The 18,586-nt window shown below is 44.4% G+C and overlaps 1 protein-coding gene and 1 non-coding gene across 4 annotated transcripts in view; one reads left to right on the top strand and one right to left on the bottom strand.

The window, feature by feature from the left end:
* Positions 1 to 18,586, bottom strand: part of ST3GAL3 (ST3 beta-galactoside alpha-2,3-sialyltransferase 3) — a 182,264-nt gene that overhangs the window by 125,141 nt on the left and 38,537 nt on the right. The window lies entirely within an intron of this gene.
* Positions 11,101 to 11,234, top strand: LOC118677982. Its single transcript, XR_004974679.1, has one exon. It is a non-coding gene; the product is annotated as a small nucleolar RNA SNORA42/SNORA80 family (small nucleolar RNA).

Raw genomic sequence — 18,586 nt, forward strand, 5'->3', positions numbered from 1 at the left:
AGGAAATACTGCAGGACCCCCTGGGACGGACGCTGAGGAAGCAGGAAATACTGCAGGACCCCCTGGGACGCTGAGGAAGCAGGAAATACTGCAGGACCCCCTGGGACGCTGAGGAAGCAGGAAATACTGCAGGACCCCCTGGGACGGACGCTGAGGAAGCAGGAAATACTGCAGGACCCCCTGGGACGGACGCTGAGGAAGCAGGAAATACTGCAGGACCCCCTGGGACGCTGAGGAAGCAGGAAATACTGCAGGACCCCCTGGGACGCTGAGGAAGCAGGAAATACTGCAGGACCCCCTGGGACGGACGCTGAGGAAGCAGGAAATACTGCAGGACCCCCTGGGACTCTGAGGAAGCAGGAAATACTGCAGGACCCCCTGGGACTCTGAGGAAGCAGGAAATACTGCAGGACCCCCTGGGACGGACGCTGAGGAAGCAGGAAATACTGCAGGACCCCCTGGGACGGACGCTGAGGAAGCAGGAAATACTGCAGGACCCCCTGGGACGGACTCTGAGGAAGCAGGAAATACTGCAGGACCCCCTGGGACTCTGAGGAAGCAGGAAATACTGCAGGACCCCCTGGGACGGACGCTGAGGAAGCAGGAAATACTGCAGGACCCCCTGGGACGGACGCTGAGGAAGCAGGAAATACTGCAGGACCCCCTGGGACGCTGAGGAAGCAGGAAATACTGCAGGACCCCCTGGGACGGACGCTGAGGAAGCAGGAAATACTGCAGGACCCCCTGGGACGCTGAGGAAGCAGGAAATACTGCAGGACCCCCTGGGACTCTGAGGAAGCAGGAAATACTGCAGGACCCCCTGGGACTCTGAGGAAGCAGGAAATACTGCAGGACCCCCTGGGACGGACGCTGAGGAAGCAGGAAATACTGCAGGACCCCCTGGGACGGACGCTGAGGAAGCAGGAAATACTGCAGGACCCCCTGGGACGGACGCTGAGGAAGCAGGAAATACTGCAGGACCCCCTGGGACGGACGCTGAGGAAGCAGGAAATACTGCAGGACCCCCTGGGACGCTGAGGAAGCAGGAAATACTGCAGGACCCCCTGGGACGGACGCTGAGGAAGCAGGAAATACTGCAGGACCCCCTGGGACGGACGCTGAGGAAGCAGGAAATACTGCAGGACCCCCTGGGACGCTGAGGAAGCAGGAAATACTGCAGGACCCCCTGGGACGGACGCTGAGGAAGCAGGAAATACTGCAGGACCCCCTGGGACGGACTCTGAGGAAGCAGGAAATACTGCAGGACCCCCTGGGACGGACTCTGAGGAAGCAGGAAATACTGCAGGACCCTCTGGGACGGACGCTGAGGAAGCAGGAAATACTGCAGGACCCCCTGGGACGGACTCTGAGGAAGCAGGAAATACTGCAGGACCCCCTAGGACGGACGCTGAGGAAGCAGGAAATACTGCAGGACCCCCTGGGACGCTGAGGAAGCAGGAAATACTGCAGGACCCCCTGGGACGCTGAGGAAGCAGGAAATACTGCAGGACCCCCTGGGACGCTGAGGAAGCAGGAAATACTGCAGGACCCCCTGGGACGCTGAGGAAGCAGGAAATACTGCAGGACCCCCTGGGACGCTGAGGAAGCAGGAAATACTGCAGGACCCCCTGGGACGCTGAGGAAGCAGGAAATACTGCAGGACCCTCGGGGACGCTGAGGAAGCAGGAAATACTGAAGGACCACCTGGGACGCTGAGGAAGCAGGAAATACTGCAGAACCCCCTGGGACGGACTCTGAGGAAGCAGGAAATACTGCAGGACCCCCTGGGACGGACTCTGAGGAAGCAGGAAATACTGCAGGACCCTCGGGGACGCTGAGGAAGCAGGAAATACTGCAGGACCCCCTGGGACTCTGAGGAAGCAGGAAATACTGCAGAACCCCCTGGGACGCTGAGGAAACAGGAAATACTGCAGGACCCCCTGGGACGCTGAGGAAGCAGGAAATACTGCAGGACCCCCTGGGACGGACTCTGAGTAAGCAGGAAATACTGCAGGACCCTTTGGGACGCTGAGGAAGCAGGAAATACTGAAGGACCACCTGGGACGCTGAGGAAGCAGGAAATACTGCAGGACCCCCTGGGACGGACTCTGAGGAAGCAGGAAATACTGCAGGACCCTCGGGGACGCTGAGGAAGCAGGAAATACTGCAGGACCACCTGGGACGCTGAGGAAGCAGGAAATACTGCAGGACCCCCTGGGACGGACTCTGAGGAAGCAGGAAATACTGCAGGACCCCCTGGGACGCTGAGGAAGCAGGAAATACTGCAGGACCACCTGGGACGCTGAGGAAGCAGGAAATACTGCAGGACCCCCTGGGACGGACGCTGAGGAAGCAGGAAATACTGCAGGACCCCCTGGGACGGACTCTGAGGAAGCAGGAAATACTGCAGGACCCCCTGGGACGGACGCTGAGGAAGCAGGAAATACTGCAGGACCCCCTGGGACGGACGCTGAGGAAGCAGGAAATACTGCAGGACCCCCTGGGACGGACTCTGAGGAAGCAGGAAATACTGCAGGACCACCTTTGCTTCCGTGCCTGCTGAGTCAAGATTGACCGAATTGCAAGAGGGCTTCTTGGAATGCTTAACTTTTTTTTCATGGTAGTAACTAGGGATAGGAATTTCAAAGCAAGGGAAGGAGTCTTAGTGCTAGAACACACTTGAGATTTTGAGGCGGACCTTAGAAATACTCAAACAACCCCCCCCCCCCCCCCCAATAAACAAGGCTTAGGGGCTTCTAAACACATCTTGTTGGAGGCAGGATGTCAAGGACTTGGATTTTAATGGAGAGTCACGTTGTCAAGCATATTATGCCCAACTTGAAGGTATGAAGGCAAATAAGCACTAAGAAATGGAAATAAAGAAGTAAAATATAAGGTGACTTCTCTTGATTCCTTGTGTCAGCTGACAGGCCAATAACTGGCTAATAATCAAGCAGTTCTTCATTTGTTACTGACTTTATTACTAGACTGTGATTTCCTTAGGAGCAGAGACTGCGTTTTATTTCTCCTGTATCCCTACAATTAGGCACATAGTAATCGCATAGGAAACTTTAGAATTGAATAATGCCAAATCAGAATAATTCCTAGATTATCCCAGCCGTGGGCAAACTACGGCCCGTGGGCCGGATCCGGCCCGTTTGAAATGAATAAAACTAAAAAAAAAAAAAAAGACCGTACCCTTTTATGTAATGATGTTTACTTTGAATTTATATTAGTTCACACAAACACTCCATCCATGCTTTTGTTCCAGCCCTCCGGTCCAGTTTAAGAACCCATTGTGGCCCTCGAGTCAAAAAGTTTGCCCACCCCTGGACTAGAGGCCCAGTGCATAAAATTCGTGCATTGGTGGTGTCCCTCCACCTGGCCAGTGATAGGGGCCGATCAGGGCCAATGGCTGGGAAGGGACCGCGGGAGGGCTCCAGGGCATGTCCGGCCCCATCTCGCCCTGTCCCTATCGGTGGGACCCCAGCAGCAAGCTAACCTGCCGGTTGGAGCATCTGCCCCTGGTGGTCAGTGCGAGCCATAGTGACCGGTTGGTCAACTGCTAGGTCAGACACTTAGCATATTAGGCTTTTATAAAAAGCTAAAATGCTAAGTGTCTGACCATTCAACTAGTAGCTATGATAAACACTGACCACCAGGGGCCAGATGCTCAATACACAGGTATGGAAACATGGAACAGACTGATGAATCTCAGAAAGGAGGAGGGAGGGGGGAAGGCAGGAAGAGATTAACCAAAGATCTTATATACATACTAGAGGCCCAGTGCACAAAAGTTTGTGCACTCGGGGGGAAGGGGGGGGCCCCTCAGCCTGGCCTGTGCCCTCTCGCAGTCTGGGATCCCTCGGGAGATAACGACCTGCTGGCTTAAGCCTGCTTCCGGGTGGCAGAGGGTAGGCCCAATCCCTAGGTGCAGTCCCTGGTCGGGCTCAGAGTAGGGCCGATTGGGGAGTTGGGGCGCCGCCCCCTGTCATGCACAGAGCAGGGCGGATTGGGAGGTTGCGATGCCACCCCCAGTCACGCTCAGGGTAGGGCCGATTGGGGGGTTGGGGCACCGCCCCCCGTCACACTCAAGGCAGGGTCGATGGGGAGGTTGCGGCGCCACCCCCTGTCACGCACAGAGCAGGGCCAATCTGGGGGTTGGGGCACTGCCCCGTCACGCACAGAGCAGGGCGGATCAGGGGGTTGGGGAGCTCCCCCTGTCACGCACAGAACGGGGCCGATCAGGGGGTTGAGGAGCTCCCCCCTGTCACTCACAGAGTAGGGCCGATAGGGGAGTTGGGGCACCGCCCCCTGTCACACAGAGAGCAGGGCGGATTAGGGGGTTGGGGTGCCGCCCTCTATCACCCACAGAGCAGGGCCGATCAGAGGGTTGGGATGCCACCACTCTCACACTCAGGGCAGGGCCGATGGGGAGGTTATGGCTCTACCCTGTCACACACAGAGCAGGGCCGATCAGGGGGTTGGGGCCCCACCCCCTGTCACACCCAGAGTCACAGGGCGATCAGGGGGTTTGGGCGCTGCCCCCTGTCACGCTGATCCCGGTGCCGGGAGGCCTCGCGGCTCTGTTGATCCCGGTGCTGGGAGGCATATTACCCTTTTACTATATAGGATAGAGGCCTGGTGCATGGGTGGGGCTGGCTGGTTTGCCCTGAAGGGTGTTCTGGATCAGGGTGGGGGTCTTGGCCAGCCTGGGTGAGGGGATGATGGCTGTTTGCAGCTGGTCACACACCCTTCAGGGTTGGGGTCCCCACTGGGGTGCCTGGCCAGCCTGGGTGAGGGGCTGAGGGCTGTTTGCAGCTGGTCACACACCCTTCAGGGTTGGGGTCCCCACTGGGGTGCCTGGCCAGCCTGGGTCAGGGGCTGAAGGCTGTTTGCAGCTGGTCACACACCCTTCAGGGTGGGGGTCCCTACTGGGGTGCCTGGCCAGTCTGGGTGAGGGGCTGAGGGCTGTTTTCAGGCTGGCGGGTGACGGAAGCTCCCAACCGCTCCTTTCTTTCTTTCTTTCTTTCTTTCTTTTTTTTTTTTTTAATTCTGGGCCAGCTTTAGCTCTGAGGCTCCAGCTCTTAGGCCTCCGCTGCTGAAAGTAGGTAATCGAAACAATGTATAACTCCAGCTCTGACTCCAGCTCTGAGATCCCAGCTCGCTGAAAGCTGGTTTCTGGGGGGGTTTTTTAGCTTCTATATTTGTTACAATGTTTCTTAAACTGCAGGCTCAGAGGCCGGCAAGGCAGGCGGGGAACGTTGGAGTCCTCCGTCACTGAAGCAAGCAAGCCTCATGTTAGTTTCAAGCTGCCTGGCTGCCGGCTGCCATCTTGGCTGGCAGTTAATTTGCATATCTCGCCGATTAGCCAATGGGAAGGGTAGCGGTTGTATGCCAATTACCATGTTTCTCTTTTATTAGATTAGACTAGAGCAGGGGTGGGCAAACTTTTTGACTCGAGGGCCACAATGGGTTCTTAAACTGGACCGGAGGGCCGGAACAAAAGCATGGATGGAGTGTTTGTGTGAACTAATATAAATTCAAAGTAAACATCATTACATAAAAGGGTACGGTCTTTTTTTTTTTTAGTTTTATTCATTTCAAACGGGCCGGATCCGGCCCGCAGGCTGTAGTTTGCCCATGGCTGTACTAGAGGCTCATGCACTGGTGGGGTCTCTTGGCCTGGCCTGCATCCTCTCTCAATCTGGAACCCCTTGGGGGATGTCAGACTGCCAGTTTCGGCCTAATCTCTGCAGGCCAGGCCGAGGGACCCCACCAGTGCATGAATTCATGCACCAGGCCCCTAAGGAAAATAAAAAAATTTGGCAAAATTGCAACATCGAAGATTATCACTTTCAGACAAAATGTTTCAACCCATGTAAGGAAAACATGCGGTGGGCTGTGTTGCTGTTACTGTGCTATTCTGAGGCAGGACATTTGTTTGTGGCCCAGCTTGGGTATGTTGACTGTTTTAACTTCGGTATTCTTATGAAAATCAAGGATATGGCATCAGTCTTCAGGAACAGTGATGGTTTCACTGACCCAATTTTAGTGATACTTGTGTTTTGAATATTTTTTAAAATCTCAGGTATGTTTATTCATCCAAATTCCAGCTAGTCCTCTCTCTGAATATAAACAGTGAAATGAAGGTTACTGGCCTAAATATAACGTACATTAAAGTTTTGGCCAAAGACGACAGAATGCCTAAGTAGGAGGACAAGATTCTGGTCGTCCCTCTTTTACTGGTTGACTAACTTTGGGCAACTCATTTATTTCTTGGGGCATAGGAGAGAAAGATCACCCAGCCCCCTTCAAGTCTGCTGTGAATAGTCTACTAATACCCTAGACTTTATCATCTTTTTTTATTTTATTTTTTAAATTTATTTCACAGAGGAATAAAGAGGGAGAGAGAGACTGAAACATCAATGACGAGAGAGAATCACTGATCAACTGCCGCCTGCATGCCCCCTACTGCTCATGTGCCCTTGACCAGAATCAAACCTGGGGTCCTTCAGTCTGCAGGCCAACCCTCTATCCACTGAGCCAAACCAGCTAGGGCTGGACTTCATCATCTTTATGTTTATCACAAATGTTTTAAAATCACCATGTAATTATTTATTTATTATCTGTCTTTTCTTCTAGAATAAAATCTCTAAAAAATAGAAGAAAATGGGGGGAAAAAAGAAAAAAAATGGAACTGACAGATACTCTAATGTGTTCAAACACATGGAGAAAGGATTCATATAACTGGGGAAGCATTTAGGGTTGCATAGCGATAAGTACATAGAAAGCTAAGTAAAACTATTATTGACTTCAGAAAAAAACAGAATGTGCAATGAAAACACTGTAAACATGGTATCTAAATATAGCATTTTTATGGTCATAGTAAACAGACTGAATGCTGTTCTAATTATATTAGAAGAATTATGCTAGACTTCACGTATGTGGTAGAAAAGTAGTGAGTGTGATAGAGTACTAAATCTTCATCTTACACTATATAAAGTCAATATATAATACTCAAAATAGAAATATCAAGAACTGACAATATAAGTATGTTATTTAGAGATTCAGAGGAAAATACCAAACAAGTTAGGTTAAAAGAGTTGAAAACAGATGCCTATTAGAGGTAGGAAATCAAGTCATGGTGGTAACGGGGGAGTACTTTTTTGTTGTTTGTTTTTGTTGGTGACAAGCCTTGAAGAACTGTCTCTCTGAACTAGGCATAGGTATAACTTTAAGAAGAACAAACACTAAATTAATTTGCACAATATTATACAACCTACAGAGGTAATAGGGCTGAGGCTTCAAATCTAATTGATCTAAATTTGTAAAAATAATTAGTTTAGAATAAAAAATTAAGACAAAACCACCAAGTATATAGACCTTGTTTGGACCACAAAAAGGCATATTTAAGATAATTAGGGACATCTGAATATGGATTAGGTGTCCTATCTAATAATAGACAAACATGGTAATTAACCGTACCTCCGACACGCTTCCCATTGGCTAATCAGGGAGATATGCAAATTAACTGCCAACCAAGATGGCAGCTGGCAGCCAGGCAGCTGAAGGAAACAGGAGGCTTGCTTGCTCCAGTGATGGAGGAAGCCAAGGTTCCCGCCTGCCACTGCTGGCCTCTGAGCTGCAGTCTAAGAAACAATGTTGCAATTATAGAAGCTAAACAAACCCCAGAAACCTGCTTTCAGCCAGCCGGGCCTCAGAGCTGGAGCTGCAACAGAGTTTCAATTATAGAAGCCAAACAAACCCAGATACCTGCTTTCAGCAGCCGAGGTCTCAGAGCTGGAGCCGAGCCTCAGAGATAAAGCCGGCTCTCAGTTCCAGTGACAGCTATAGAAGGTAAATAAATCCCAGAATAAAAAAAAAAAGAAAAAAAGGAGAGGTTGGGAGCTTCAGTCACCCACCAGCCTGAAAACGGCCCTCAGCCCCTCACCCAGACTGGCCAGGCACCCCAGTGGGGACCCTCACCCTGATGGGGGTGTGACCAGCTGCAAACAGCCATCATCCCCTCATCTAGGCTGGCCAGGCACCCAAGAGGGACCCCCACCCGTGCACCAGGCCTCTATCCTATATAAAAAAGAATGAAATCTTACTATTTGCAATAACATGTGTGGACATAGAAGGTATTATGCTAAGTGAAATAAATTGAAGAAAGATAAATATGATGATTTTACTTACATGTGGAATCTAAAGAACAAAATAAACAAGCAAACAAAACAGAAACAGATCCATAGATACAGAGAATAAACTGATGGTTACCAGAAGGGGAAATGGTTGGGGGACTGGGTAAAAAAAATGAAGATATTAAAAAGTAAAAATTGGTAGTTATAAAATAATCACAGGGATGTAAAGTACAGCATAGAGAATATAGTTAATAATCCTATATAATAAAAGCCTAATATGCTAAGTGTCTGGTCGACCGGTCGGCCGTTCAACCAATCAAAGAGTAATATGCTGATGGTATGCTAAGGCCGCTCAACTGCTCGCTATGATGTGCACTGGCCACCAAGGGGCAGACAGTCGACCGGTCAACCAGTCGCTATGTTGTGCATTGACCACCAGGGGCAGAGCTCCAACCAATAGGTTAGTTTGCTGCTGGGGTCTGGCCGATCGGGACTGAGCGAGACAGGCCGGACATGTCCTGGAGCCCTCCCACGTTCCCTCCCTGGCTGGCCAACCTCCCACATCCTTCTCCAGCCCTGATCGTGGACCAGTGGGGTCCCTCGGCCTGGCCTGTGCCCTCTTGCAATTTGGGACCCCTCAGGGGTTGTCAGCCGATTTCGGCCCGAACCTGCAGGCCAGGCCGAGGGATCCCATTGCTGCACGAATTCGTGCACCGGGCCTCTAGTATTGTAATAACTATGTATGGTGCCACGTGGGTACTAGACTTATCGGATCCCTTTGTAAATTACATAAATGTCTAACTACTATGCTGTACACCTGAAATTATACCAAATAATACTGAATGTGAACTGCAATTGACAAATTAAAAGAAACTGTCAAGATCATCAAAAACAAAGAAAGTCTAAGAAAATGCCATAGCCAAGAGCAGCCTAAGGAGAAGTGACAGTGAAATGTAACATGAGATCCTGGATGGGTCCCAGGAACAGAAAAAGGACATTCGGTAAAAAACTTTACTCTAGCTGAGTAAAGCATGGACTTTACCTATTAAAAGTATAATAATCAGCAGAATTAGGTACTATTAAAATTTTAGCAAAGATGTCTTCATTTCAGTCAGTTCTTTCTCTCTGGATGTATACATAAATACATCTATGTATACATGCATGTGTGTAAATGAAACATCATATTAATACTTTTTATATATTTGTGTATTGTGCCTTTTTATTTAACATTTTAGCATTACCTTTTCCTTGGGTTATTAAAAATATTTCATATTGTAATTTTTTTTATTGTTGACAGTATTATAGGTGTCCCCTATAACCCCCATCCTTGATCCCTCTCCACCCAGCCCTTGCCCCCTCACCCAGGCCTTCATCACACTACTGTCTGTGTCCAAGGAAAATATAAATAAATAAATAAATAAATAAATAAATAAATAAATATATATATATATATATATTTTTTTTTTTTTTCTTTGGTTAATCTCTTCCTATCCCCCCAAACCTTCCCCTCCCCTCTAAGTTCTGTCAGTTTATTCCATGCATCCATGTCTCTGGACCTATTCTGTCATATCATAATTTCTAATGCCTCGACACTAACCCTCTAAAAAAATTATATATATTTCCATCATTTAACTGTTTGCCCATAATCAAGACTTCATTGCAAATTTGTGCTCATATAAATATAGCTGTGGTGAATAAAATTCATGAATATTTTGTTAAATCAACTTAAAAAAATAAATTCCCATGTCAAAATGTACTTTAAAAAGAAGACATTAAGGAACTAGATAATGTGAGATAACAACATGATGGTCACATTTTTAAAAGTTCTTATCTGTCAGAGAGGCATAATGAAGTACTTATGTTAAAATGACATGATGTCTGGGATTTACTTTAAAATCCAGTGTAATTTTAAAAACCCAAATATTTAAAAAAAAGATATGAATCTCTGTGGGAGCAGGGCTTGGATTATTCACATGTGCCAGAGACCCTTGGACAGGATACGAGTCTTAAGTCATTTGCCATATGACATTCTTTCCTTCATCTGGGAAAAAGATGTACTTGACAGGCTATAATTAAAAGAACATGGTACCATTCCATTCTCAAGAAATAACTTCGTTTATGAAAAAGGGAGGGAACAAAATAAAAAGTTGCTCAACAAAGTTTTTATACTGTCATGATAAAGTATGTATACTTATTACTTTGCAATATTTCTATTTTTAAAGAGGACATACACCTCTCAGTGCCCATGCTGAGAAAGGAAAAGTTATAATTTGTTGTCATCACTGTCATTCATCTTAAGTATTAAGAGTGGAAGGCATGGAGAGAAATGAAACACATCCCTGGTGGAAATGTAAAACAGTGAAGCAGCTTTGGAAAACATTCTGGGAGTTCCTCGATAGGTTAAATATAGTGTTACCACATGACTCAGCAATTCTACTGAGACATAAAAATGTTACAAAAACTTGAACTTTAAATGTTTATAGCAGTTTATTCAGAATAGCCAAAAAGTGGAAGCAACCTAAATGCCCATCAACTGATGAATGGATAAATAGAATGTGGTATATCCATACAACCAAACACTATTTCACCATAAGAAGGAGTAAAGTATTGGTACATGATTCAACATGGATGAATCTTGAAATATTATGTGAAACGAAAGAAGCCAGTCACAAAATGCCACATATTGGATGATTCCATTTATATGGAATGTCCAGAATAGGCAAATCTATAGTCATGGGGATGTAACATGCAGCAGTGTGACTAGTTAATAATATTGTACTGCATATTTGAAAGGTGCTAAGACAGTAAATCTTACCTTTTGCGACAGCATGGATGGACCTGGAGAGTATTATGCTAAGTGAAATAAGCCAGTCAGAGAAAGACAAGTACCGTATGATTTCACTCGTATGTGGAATCTCATGAGCAAAATAAACTGACAAACAAAATGGAAACACATGCATGGGTTTGGATTTATGGCAGGCCCGTCCTCCTGAGTCTCTCATAGTACCCCATGCCAGGGCAAACCATGGCCTTGAACTATTGCCCAGCCTCTGCCTACAGGCTAAACACAGTGAAGCAGGTTGCACAGTGGGAAAAAATAGGTAAATATAGAAACAGACTCATATAGAGAACAGACAGTTGTCAGACGGGAGGAGGGTTGGGGGGTTGAATGAAAAAGTAAAAGGATTAAGCAAAAAACAAACAAACAAACAAATAAGAACTCACAGACACAGACAACAGGATAGCATGGTGATTACCAGGAGGGAAGGGGTGCGGGGGAGGTAGAAGAGGATATAGGGGGGATAATGGTGATGGAAGGAGACGTGACTTGGGGTGGTGAACACACAATGTACAGATAATGTATTATAGAATTGTACACCTAAAACCTTTATGTTATTAACCAATGTCACCCCAATAAGTTCAATAAAAACGTTTAAAAAAAATTATATAACTATGTGTGGTGACAGATGTTAATTAGACTTATTGTGGTGGTTATTTTGCAATATATAATATGAAATCATTACACTGTATAAATGAAATATAATGTTATATGTCAATTATACCTCAATAATAACTAACTAAATGAAAATAGAAAGGGTGGGGGGGGGCGGGGGCTGTTACCTTAAAAAAAAAAAAAGAGTGGAAGGCTGGTCACCACACCTCTAAGGAAACATGGACCCCTATGGTCATGAGGCCAACCATGGACAAACCTTTTATCTTCCCCTTGTAAAGTAGATGGAACTTGACTGCTTGATTTTTTTTTTTTTTTTTAATGAAAGCAAGAAAGAAACCTCACCAGCAGAGAGCCATTCAGCCACTTTTTTATTTTTTTTTATTTAGGGCTGGACGATCAGAATAACGTTTCAGCTAATCTTTGACTTAGGTTCTCCTCTACCTATACTGCTGTGACCTCTCAAGACAATGTTGCAGACTAGAGGTTAACAGATGTGTGATGTTTAGCCCACAAAGTATATTAAAAATCCTACTATTCCCTCTCTTGGCACCTCTAACTTTTTTTTATCGCAGGTGTAACTGAATATTTAGTTGTGTTTCATGCTTGTTCCCCCATCTAGATTAAAAACTCCAGGTGACACATACGGTCTTTTTCACTACTCTTCGTTTAGCACAGCACCTGACACAGTAGACAATAAATATTGTTGAATGATAACAAATGAGTGAACAAATGAAGTGGAAAGGGATCAGGAAACAGGCAATCTTTAGGAGACAAAAATCCTCCTATGCCCTTTCTCACTGTGAAGGAAAGGATCACATGAGTTGGCATAGAGTTACTACAAATAGTTAGAAGCCTGTAGGTTTGGAATATCCGCAGGATGCTGGGTTCTGCCACCCTTGAGGAGATAATTAATTCACTGCTTTATACAGGGCTTTCCCAGACTTGGCCTTTACTATTCCAGTCCTTTCTCTGGCCCCTATCCTAAAATTCCATTTCACGATCAGCAATGCAAAGGTCCTGAACCTGCCCGAGCGGTGCTGTGTGCGTGGTGGCCCCCACAACACCCGCGCACACAGCAAGGCGCAGCCCTTGCAAACGGTCACTGCAAAACTCCACAGGGAGAGGAACAGAAAACAGCTTTGATTTTTATTAAAGTCTATTTTAAGGTATAGAGTTCCATTTTCTCAGTAAAACCAGAATGAAAACATCAAAAAAGTCAGAACTGGGATCACAACTACATTATTTTATATTTTATCAAGGATTCAATATCATCATATACAGTCCATATTAAAATTTACCCGACTGGCCCCCAAATGTCTTTTTTGTCTTTTTCCTCATATCTGGATTCCAATTAAAGTTCAAAATGGCATTTGGCAATTTTGTCTCTTTAGCCTCTTTTAGTTAGGAACAGCCCGCCGCTTCCATTTTTCCTCGTGTCTCTAACTTTTTTTTTTTTCCCCAGAGTTTAGGGCAGCTGGCTTATATTTGATTATTTCCTCATGATTAGATTCAGGTTTACATTTTTGACACAAACACTGTAAGTGATGAGTATTTCTTGTTGCATCACATCAGAAGGTGTAGAATGTCAGATTACCACATTGATGATGTTAAATTTGGTCTTTTGTTTGTGTTAACCCTCAAAACATTTTTCCCCTTGTAATTAGTAAGTTAATAATTAAGTATTAATACAAAAATTTTAAGCTAATTTTCTTAGTGTGATAATGGTACGTGGCTATGTAGGAGAATATTTTTATTTTTAGGAGATGCAAGTTGGGATATTTATAAGAAAATGTCAAAAACTGCAACTTACTTGCAAATAAAGAATACTTGAGCAACTCTAGTTGCCCACAAATGTGACAACCTAGATGAGATGGAGCAATTCCTTGAAAGACACAATGTGCCAAAACTCACACAAGAAGAAATTGACAATCTAAATAGGTCTAGATCTAGTCAAGAAATTGGATAAATTATTAATAAAATAATAATTGAAAACAGAAAGCGCCAGGCCCAGATGGGTTCACTGGTAAATTCTACTGAACACTTAAGGGAGAAATTAAATTAATTCTCTACAATCTTTCAGAAAAGAGAAGCAGAAGGAATACTTCCCAATTCATTCTATGAGGTCAGCATTACACTAATGCCAAAAATATACAAAGAAAACTACAGATCAATATCTTTCATGAACATATAGATATAAAAATCCTCAACAAAATATTAGCAAATTGGATCTAGCAATGTATAAAAAGAATTATACACCACAACCAAGTGGGACTTATCACAGGTATGCAGGACTGGTTCAACATTTGACAATAAATTAATGTAATCCATCACAGGCTAAAGAATAAAATTATATGATCACATCAGTAGATGCAGAAAAGGCATTTGACACAATCTAATACCCAGTCATGATTTTTAAAACCTTAGTATAAACCAAGAGAAGAATTTCCTCAACTTGATAGATAATTATATACCAAAAAAATCTACTGATAACATCACATAATTACAAAGAAGCTAGAAGCTTCCCTTCTAAGATCAAGAACAAGGACAGGATGTCCCCTCTCGCCAGTCCTTTTCAACATGGTACTAGAAGTCCTAGCTAATGCAATAAAACAGGAAAAGGAAATAAAAGGCATACTGATAGGGAAGGAAGAAATAAAACTGTCTTTGCAGATGGCATGATCACCTATGTAGAAAATCTGAAAGAACTGACAACATACACACACACACACACACACACACACACACAAAACAACTCCTGGAACTAATAAGCAATTATAGCAAGGTTGCAGAATACAAAGTTAACAGACAAAAGTCAATCACTTTCCTATAAACCAGCACTGAACAAGTGAAATTTGAAATTTAATGCACAATATCATTTACATTAGTACCTCTCCCAAATGAAATAGTTGTGTATAAATCTACCAAAATATGTACAAGATCTAGATAAGGGAAACTACAAAACTCTGATGAACAAAATCAAGGATGAACTAAAGAAATGGAGAGATAGATATTCCATGTTAATGGGTAGGGAGACTCAATATTGTTAAGATGTCAGTACTTCCCAAATTGATCCATAGATTCAAGGAAATCCTAGTCAAACTCCCAGCAAGTTTTGTTGACATCAACAAACCGATTGCAAAGTTTATATGGAGAGGCAAAAGACCCAGAATAGCCAACACAATATTGTAGAAGAAGGCCTAAGTTGGAAGACTGGCACTACCCAACTTCAATTCTTACTATAAAGCTACAGTAAAATCAAGATAGTGTGGTATTGGCAAAAAAGTAAACAAATGGATAAGAGGAACAGAATAGAGAGCTCAGATATAGACTCAAATAAATATAGTTAACTGATCGTTGACAAAGGAGCAAAGGCAATAATAATATGGAGAAAAAGATAGTCTTTTCAAAGAGTGATGCTGGACCAACAGGACACCCAAATGCAAAAAAAAAAAAAAAGATTCTAAAGACAGGCCTTACACCTTTCATAAAATTAACTCAAAATGGATAACACAAAACTACAACATTTTTAGAAGACAGAGGAGAAAACCTAGATGATCTTGGGCGTGGCGGTGACTTTTAGATATAACACCACAGGTATGATCCATGGAAGAAAGAACAGACAAACTGGACTTCATTCAAATTAAAAACATGTGCTCTGTGAAGAGGATGAAAGACAAGCCACAGTATGAAAGAAAACATTTGTAAAAGATAAAGAACTGTTATCTGATAAAGAACTATTATCCAAAATATACAAAGAACTCTTAAAACTCAACAATGAGGACAAAGACAACCCAATTTTTAAAATAGGACAAAGACCTTAACAAACACAACTGACTTGAAGACCTCATGAAACAAGATATACAGATGGCAAATAAGTACTATCTATAAAAAGGTGCCCCATATCATGTCAAAAGGGAATAGTACATTAAAACAACAACGAGATACTATGCACTTACTAACATGGCCAAAATCTGGAACACAACAAGACCAAAAGCTGATGAGGATGTAGAGCAACAAGAACTCTCATTCATGGCTAGTGGGAATGCAAAACGATACGGCCACTCTGAAAGATAGTTTGGCAGTTTCTTACAAAACTAAATATACTCTTACCATATGATCCAGCGATCACATTTCTTAGTATTTATCCAAAGGAGATGAAAACTTATGTCCACACAAAAACCCACACACGGATGTTTATAGTAGCTTTATTCATAATTGCCAAAACTTGGAAGCAACCAAGATATTGTTTAGTATGTGAATGAATAAACTGTGGTACCGCCAAACAACAGAATAAATTCATATAATAATAAATGCTAAAAAGAAATGAGCTATCGAACTATGAAAAGACTTGAAAGAACCTTAAATATATACTGCTAAGTAAAAGAAACCAATCTGCAAATGCTACGTACTGTAGGATTCCAATATATGACATTCTGGAAAAGGCAAAAAACTATAGAAGTAGTAAAAATATCAGTGGATCGAGGAGATGGGGGAAGAAATTGATGAACAGGTGGGGCACAGAGGACTTTTACGGCAGTGAAATCATTCTGTATGATACTATAATGCTTTGTTTTTTATTAGACACTAGAGGCCTGGTGCACGAAATTCATGCACGGGGGTGGGGGGGAGGTCCCTCAGCCCAGCCTGCACCCTCTCCAATCTGGGACCCCTCCGGGGATGTCCGACTGCCAGTTTAGGCTCCAGGCAGTCAGACATACCCTCACAATCCAGGACCGCTGGCCCCTAACCACTCACCTGCCTGCCTGCCTGATCACCCCTAGCCACTCTGCCTGCCTGCCTGCCTGATCACCCCTAACTGCTTCTGCTTACCGGCCTGGTTGCCCCCTAACTGGCCCCCTAACTGCCCCCCTGCTGGCCTGGTCGCCCCCTAAGTGTCTGGAAGGAAGTCGGGTGTCCGGAAGATGTCTGGTCGACCCGGTCTAATTAGTATAGATTTCTCCAAAACCATAGAATGTTAACACCAAGAGTAAACCCTAATGCCGTGGTCGGCAAACTGCGGCTCGCAAGCCACATGTGGCTCTATGTCCCCTTGAGTGTGGCTCTTCCACAAAATACTACGTGCTGGCACGCACGTACAGTGTGACGGAAACTTCGTGGCCCATGAGCAGAAGTCGGTATTTTGTGGAAGAGCCGCATGTGGCTCGCGAGCCGTGGTTTGCCGAGCTGCAGTTTGCTGACCACTGCCCTAATGTAACCATGGACTTTGAGTGATGGTGATGGGTCACTGGAGGTTCATGAACTGTAACAAATGTACCCCTCTGGAGGGATGTTGAGAGTGGGGGAGGGGGTTAATGAACATCTCTGTGCTTTCCCTTCGGTTTTGCTATGAACCTAAAACTGCTCTAAAAAAAGAGTCTTAAAAATGAGAACTCTGCAACTTAGTTTCAAATAATACCGAAAAATGTGTGTCTATCTATCTGCATAGATAGATAGATAGATAAACAGATAGATAGATAGATATAGAACAATGTGGCAAAACCTTAAAATGTTAACTAGAGACTCCAGTTGAAAGGACTCTGACATTCATTGTACTACTGTTCTTTCAACTTTTCCACTGGTTTGTAATTTGTCCAAAGCAAAGGTTGAGGTGAAACAAATAAAAAGGATTAACAAAGCCCTCAGACCAGAGCATGCAGGGCAACACTGAGATGCTGAAGTCTGAGCCAAAATCTCTCCACTCTTTGGGGAAGAGAATGTAAAAAATCACAGGGAGCCCTAACTGGTTTGGCTCAGTGGATAGAGCGTCGGCCTGTGGACTGAAGGGTCCCAGGTTCGATTCCGGTCAAGGGCATGTACCTTGGTTGCGGGCACATCCCCAGTGGGGGGTGTGCAGGAGGCAGCTGATCTATGTCTCTCTCTCATTGATGTTTCTAACTCTCTATCCCTCTCCCTACCTCTCTGTAAAAATCAATAAAGTATATTTAAAAAAAAAAAAAATCACAGGTAGCCCTGGCCAGTTTGGCTCAGTGGATAGAGCATTGGCCTGCGGACTGACGGGTCCTGAGTTCAATTCTGGTCAAGGGCACATACCTCGGTTGCAGGCTCCATCACAGGCCCTGGCTGGGGCTTGTATGAGAGGTAACCAATCGATGTCTCTCTTACATTGATGTTTATCTCTCTCTCTGTCTCTTCCCGTCCCTGCCATTCTCTCTATCAATTGAAAAATATGCTCGGGTGAAGATTAAAAAAAAAAAATCATAGGCAGGATGCAACCAGAAGTCAAAAATATAGCCACTAGAGTTAGATTAGATGTCAATCTACAGACTGCGGTGCCTGAGAAGGCATTGACCTGCAGTTAGAACACTTAAGCCCCGTCCACTTCCTCCTTTCTCACTTCCATTTTCCTACTTATGAGAGCATGCGAAACTAATTCAGAAATCCATTAATATAGTGGTTTTTAAAAAAAATAAAGGCAGTGTTGCCCTGACCGGTTTGGCTCGGTGGATAGAGTGTTGGCCTGCGGACTCAAGGGTCCCAGGTTCGATTCCAGTCAAGGGCGTGTACTTCGGTTGCGGGCACATCCCCAGTAGGGAGTGTGCAGGAGGCAGCTGATTGATGTTTCTCTCTCATCGATGTTTCTAACTCTCTATCCCTCTTCCTTCTTTTCTGTAAAAAAAAAAATCAATAAAATATAATTTAAAAAATAAAAATTAAAAAAATAAAGGCAGTATTAGCCAAAAGAGAAAAAAATATTTCCCCATTTTTTCAATCTATTGACCAACTGCACTAAATGAAAGTAAAAATCATTAAAATAAAAAACCACATAGAATAGGAAAGGGCACAGAGAATGTTGAGAAAGAGAAAGGCGTAAGCAATCAGAAAGGAAGGTTGGTTCTGTCAGAGTTCTAGATCTCAGGAAGTTTGTGTGTCAGGAGCAAAAGTGCATACACACAGAGGATGAAAACCTGGGCTGCCGCTGCTAGATAATGTTCAGTTTCAAGTGAGCCGACTTCTGTATTCCCTCTTT

The sequence above is a fragment of the Myotis myotis genome, unplaced genomic scaffold (genome assembly GCF_014108235.1).
Source record: "Myotis myotis isolate mMyoMyo1 unplaced genomic scaffold, mMyoMyo1.p scaffold_m19_p_2, whole genome shotgun sequence".
Taxonomy (NCBI): Eukaryota; Metazoa; Chordata; class Mammalia; order Chiroptera; family Vespertilionidae; genus Myotis; species Myotis myotis.